We start from the raw sequence: 6,838 nt of genomic DNA on the forward strand, positions 1-6,838 counted from the left end.
AGATATTAGGAAAAGGGATCATACAAAGTAGATTAATGATTATAATTTTGTAATTATTTATTTTAAAAAAAAATTCTTTTTTTATCACTATTTATTCATTTTTTTCTGATTATGATTCTCTAATATATCATATTATATTAAAAAAGACATGAGAGGATCAACTTTCAAATATTAGATATATATGATAAAAATAAATCTGACCCGTTGGATCAACCCGTATAACCAGCTCCGTGATTAAGGTTAAAAGGGGTCAAGTTGAGTTGGAGTAAATTGACCTGTGGTTAAATTTTGATTTTGACCTTAATTACATAAAGAGAAATATTATTCTTATGCAACATAAGATAACACTCTTTTCTACACACTCATTGATTTTCGTGTAGTTTAATTTTCATTTTTTTATTTTTTATAAATGAGTGGACCCTACCCATGATTGTCTCTATGGTAGGAGAGAACTTCTCTCCTACAACATAAGATTAATAAAGCCCTTACATAAAATATTCCATTTTTCTTGTAAATCATGTCGACTTAGGCCTATTTGATAGTATTTTAATTTTTTTCCTTAAAATTATTTTATAGAAGAATCAATAAAATGAAGGTTTTCTGTATATTTTGTATTTTAAAAATTAAAAGTCAAAACCTAGGCCTGTTTGATTAGTGTTTTAGAAAATAATTTTTTTTTTTTTGAAAATTAAAAAAATAAAAGTTATTTTTTAAGTGGTGTTTTGTAAAAATAATTTAAAAATTAATCATTGCTTTTTATTTTTAGAATAAAAATTTCATAACATCTTTGGTTTGTTTTGATTTTCACTTTTCTGTTTTGAAAAGCATAAAAACATCGAGAATATGGTATTTTCATTGAGGAAAATATTATTCTCATTTTATACGAAGTAATTGTTTCATATTATCTCACTTCGAAAATTTCACTCACTTTTTTTTTATTCTTTAACGAGTTTCACATGACTTAGCATTCGCCCTTTCATTAATGGTATTCTCGCCCCAAATAAATGATCATTGCATCTTCTCGAATAATCTCTTTGCACACCAACACTGGTAGTGGTAACACGCTATTATGCTTGTGAAATACAGGAATCGCTTCTATCACAAATTGCGCTGGTGTCCCAAGGTCCACCGTAGGCCCATTTGGCTTATTTTGCTGGTTCGAATTTATTCCTTTCACCGAGGCTTTCTGCGTCTTTTGGCCCTTTTATTGGCGCCAAAAACAAAAGATTCCTTATTTATACCACAATCACTCTTCTTAATTAGATCGTTGGGATTTGGTGTCCCACTGTTTGTAACGGTGCCACTCGTAACACTTTTCTTGAGGATTTCTACATTATTAGGCCTTGCCAATTTCAAACTTTTTCCTGTTCCATTAACCTCGATGGTTTCTGCATTATTAGGCCTTATTGGTTTCGAACGTTACCTGTACCATTATTGTTGGAATCAGTTACAATTTTGGGCTGCTGTAGTCCAGCACCACTCTCGGTTGGTTTCTGCAGGCCTTCGTTGGCGGCTCATGATAAGAGGAATTCTTATCGATGGCAAGAAAAATTAGAAGAAGATACTGAATTGTTGTATTTCTGAATGATAAAATGCCTCAATGTTACAAGTTCCTATTTATACCCTCGATAGTCTCCTTGTAACTAGTAAACAACAGAATAACCAACAAAAGTAACAGACTAACAACCACATGTTCCCAAGTGACTAATCTATCAACGATACATGTTTACAGAATAGTCCTTAGCCCACATTGGGGCTCCTCTGCTTCTAATTGGCTTCCTCGACGTATCACTTGTCCCTTCTTCAGATGGAACCTTGTCCTCAAGGCTCAAATGGGGATAGCATTGCTGCAATTCATGTTCATCTTCCCAGGAAGTATCCTCTGGCAAAGAATGAGACCATTGAATAAGCCATTGTTTAGTGAGGACTCCATTGACATTAACATTTCTAGACATGAAGGCTGCAATCGGTTGTTGTAAAGGAAGATTATCATAAGACAAGGAAGGCATGGAGAGCACGGGTAATGAGGAATCACCCTTGAATGGTTTCAATACAAAGACATGAAAGGAAGGGTGTATTTTACAACCGATTGGTAAATCTAATTGGTAAGCTACTGGACTTAATACCCCGACAATTGGATTTATGATGATATGCATACCGGTAGGGTCGTACAGTGACTGCTTGTGCTCCAGGAATCAAGTTAATGGCATGATCACAGTCTCTCTTTGGAGGAAGTTGCTTAGGTAGTTGAAAAACAGATTGGAATTAACTTAACAATAACCAAATATTGGCTGGAACATGATCCTTAATAGCAACCAATTCAGGAAGCATATCAGTTGTAGCAGAAGATGGGTCAGGTGCTAATAAGGAAAAACATTTGGCAGACTGGTCAGTAACCTTATAAAATTTCTGATCACCATGTAAAGTAACTAACCGTTCCTCCAACATGAATTCCATAGTCATCTCACCATAATCATGTAGTACCTTGCCCAACTGTTCGAGCTACATGATACCCAAAATGATGCCTGTACTCATAGCTGAGTCAATGACCCATAAATCGACGGTGAAATGATGTCCTTGAATCTGGATGGAGACATTGGAACACTTCCTGTCACATAGCATAAATGCACCATTGCCCAGATATACATTCATCCTTTGAGTCTTGTAAACAGGCAAGCATAAGGTGTCTACCACTTCTCTTTTAATAAAGTTGTGTGAACTCCCAGAATCAACCAGAGCCAATATCGAATGGTCTCCTATGCTAACAGAAAATTGGAAGGATCGAGAGCTGTTATTACCTGACAAGGAATGTAAGGCTGCATCCAAAGGTGCAATGTCAGTGGCATCCGGTTGCCAAACAATATGCTCCTCAGAATCCGGGTCTTCATCATCCATATCACCAATCATCAATAAAATTTTAGCCTCACAGCGATGACGAGAAGTCCATTTCTCATCACATGTGTAGCAGAGACCCATTTCACGATGTTTCTGTAAGTATTCATTAGACAACTTCTTAATCGATAAGTTGGATGGTAAGGATAATTGATTTGGGACTGGAGTTGTCGTAGGTGGTAAGGCTAGGGTATTTGACATATGGCTTGTATGGCTACTGTCTGAAGATGGAATGGGTTTCTAGAAATGCTTCTTTGGAATATATGGAGTGGAAGAAAAGGATGAACGAAGGTCAACAAAATGAGCTTCATACACCAATGCTAATTGCATCGCTTGATGAAGTGTGGTAGGGTTATGAAGTTGAACAACCCTTCGTAGATCTGAGGAAAGCCCAGACACAAAGAATGCCATTAAAACGTCATCAGAAAAACCCGTAACTTGATTGATCAATGATTCGAATTGTTGGGTATACTCTGCTAAGGTACCTGTTTGAGTGAGTTTAGACAAAACTCCACGGAGATCCATGTACGCAGAACCCCCAAAACGTTGGCAGGCTGCAATCTTGAGGTCGTGTCAGGTGCAAATTGATCCTCTGTTAAACAGCCACTGGTACCAAGGAGAAGCTGGTCCCTCCATTTTTAACCCAACAAGCCGCACCTTAAACTCTTCTGGAATGTGCTGTAAGTCAAAATACAATTCGGTTTTGAAGATCAAACCTTGTGGATTTGTCCCATTGAAGGAAGGAATCTCCATGAGAACAGTCTTCAATGGTAAAGCAAAATCTGACATCGTGGCTTTGTGGTTACCAAAAGATGCAGATGCTACCTTTGGTGATGGGCGAGAATGTGTGGTGGAAGTCTCCTTTCTCGCGCGTTTGTCTCTGCCAAGAATCAACTCTTGAAGTTGCTGCATTTGCGCAGTCAAATTACCTAACTGAGTTTGGGTTTCGCGTTGACTCTCCACAAAACGCTGATCAATGCGAACTTGAAAAGCGTGATTCTCTTCCCTGTCTTGATCGAATCGGAGTTGAAGAGAAGAAAACTCCTCGGCGAGTTCTTGCATCCTCATGATGATGGAAATGAAAGCACCAATGATAAGAGGAATTATTATCGATGGCAAGAAAAATTAGAAGAAGATACTGAATTGTTTTATTTCTGAATGATAAAATGCCTCAATGTTACAAGTTCCTATTTATACCATCGATAGTCTCCTTGTAACCAGTAAACAACAGAATAACAGAATAACCAACAAAAGTAACAGACTAACAACCACATGTTCCCAAGTGACTAATCTATCAACGATTACATGTTTACAGAATAGTCGTTAGCCCACATTGGGGCTCCTCTGCTTCTAATTGGCTTCCTCGACGTATCAGCTCACCAGCATCCACAGTCCCATCCCAGATTACTCATCAACTTTCTCATGGATCTCATCTAGTGGCAGACCTATTTGGTTTTCTACGTGTGCAAGTGCACACATAAATTTGGTCATACATTTTTTTTAATAAAGAAGAAATATATTTTTTAATTAATTACGAGTGTCACTCAAGGAGTAATTTTAGTGGCCGTATTACCAGGAATAAAACACAAATATTAAGAAAGAAATACATCTTATCTGCTGCTTATGTTTTAGTGATTTTATATCATTAAATTGATTACTATTTTTTTATGTTAAGTTCAAGTTTTCTTTTCTTTTGTTGTTTGAAGATTATATCCTTCATATTATATGATGAAATTTTTTGTCAAGTTATATAATATTAAAGAAAGTGAGATGATACATTATTCAATGAATTGATCTTGTCTTTTTCTTAACATGACAAAAAATTTGGTTCATGTAACATAAGGGATATACATTTTTTTTATATTCTTTTATTTTTAAATGCATTTTAAACTTTGTTTAATTTTTTTTTTCCGAAAACACTGCCCCCAAATCCCCTCCACTAAATATTTAAACTAAATATGTACACATAAATAAAATTTTCTGGGTCCGCTAGTGATTCTCGTCGAACAGTGGTTGTGGTTGAGGATTCATGTCTCATTGGCACTTTGCACACCAAGATGTGGACATTGCACCTTCGTACGGCCGTAGGTACAATAGTTGAAACAGACAATATATAAGCCCTCATACTCTACTCTCTTCCTCCTCCATTCCAGTTTGTATTCTGATTTGAGTGGTTGCGCCAGGTTGAGCTCTACACAAATATGGGCATATCTTCCCCGAGTACAGGTAGCACTCGTGTTGTTTATCCTTAGAGTTTTACCCAGCTAGTCTCCTATTTCTTTTAACAAGTGATAATCATAGTATTCAATGGAATGTCTGGAAGAAGCACCCATGTCCTTGTTTGGTGTCATGCATAAGATTTGATAGTATAAGCTTATACTATGGGCATGTTTGGTGTGACGTATAAGGCCAGATAGTATAAGCTTATACTATACGTTATGACATTTTCAGTTGTTTGGTGTGACGTATAAGATCAGATAGTATAAGCTTATACTATACGTTATGACATTTTCAGTTGTTTTGTGTGACCATCGTATTATATAAGCTTATACAGCATAATCCCTTAATACATCAAAATGATGTATAACTTAATCCGGCCTAAGGGGAAGGGATTAGGCCTGATAAGGGGTTAGTGTATTAACATCGTTGACCAGAGCATTTCTCAAAAACTAATATATTGTTTTAATATTAATATATTAAAATAAAAATTAATTTTTCAATATATTAATTTTTTAAATATTGAATATTAAATATTTTTATTTTTATAAAAATTAATTAATTTTTTTGGACACACTAATCAATAGATTTTTATAAAAAATAATATCATATGAAATTTTTTGAAGAATTATATAAATTTTTTATCAAAGGATATTTTTATTAAAAATATTTATTTTTATCCTATATAGTATTATACAGTGCATTACCAAATACTAAATGATATTATCTTGTACAATATATTATTTTATACAATATCATGTCAAACGCTGGATGTATTAAAATTCAATCAAGTCTTGTACAATCAGGCCTTATATTATCAGGTCTTATACTATCAGGCCTTATATTATCAGGTCTTATACTATCAGGCCTTATCCTATACTATGCACCAAACATGCCCTATATGTCATAATATTTTCAATTTGTATAGTATAAGTTTATACAGCAGAAACCCTTAATACATCAAAATAATGTATAACTTAATCAGACAATAATGTATAACTTAATCAGGCCTAAATGGGTGGGATTAGGAATAAAGGGTTGATGTATTAATATTGCTTACAAGTACAATTCTTAAGAACTAATATATCATTTCAATATTAATATATTAAAATAATTTTTTTTAATATATTAATTTTTAAAATATTTGAGGATATTATCTTATACAATACCATACTTTAGATAGTATTAAAATTTAATCAGGTCTTATACAATCAAATCTTATACTATCAGATCTTATATTATCAAGTCTTATCCAATAGTATCCACCAAAGATGCCCTAGATAAGTTTTGATTAGATAAGAGTACTTGTTCTTTGCATTTGCATCCATATCTCTAATACCATTAACTCCATTTCAATTATATTCTTGTGAAACTTAAAACGACATGAGATGGCAAGGTGTTGATAAGTGGGACCAATTGTCATAGGTATTTTAAGGGAAAAGAAAAAGAAAGAAAATTATCTGCCCCATGCTTTTGCTCTCTTTCTATTTTTTCCTTCTTGACGAGGAAACAGGCAGGGGATAAGATAAGGGAGTATCTAGCAGGAGAAAAATAATCTAGTAGGTCTTGCACGTAGTTGCAGTTGGTCATAAATGAAGGCGTGCGTTAACCTTTTCCATTCGGACAAAGAGGTCAACATCAAATCATTAGCGACACTTTACAGGTCGCAATATGCAACTCATACCATTAAGGGCAAAAATATTCAAATGTACTTACATCAATAGCCATG

Source organism: Gastrolobium bilobum, unplaced genomic scaffold (genome assembly GCF_033153095.1).
Source record: "Gastrolobium bilobum isolate Gb01-03AN ecotype WA unplaced genomic scaffold, APGP_CSIRO_Gbil_v1 utg26554, whole genome shotgun sequence".
Lineage (NCBI taxonomy): Eukaryota > Viridiplantae > Streptophyta > Magnoliopsida > Fabales > Fabaceae > Gastrolobium > Gastrolobium bilobum.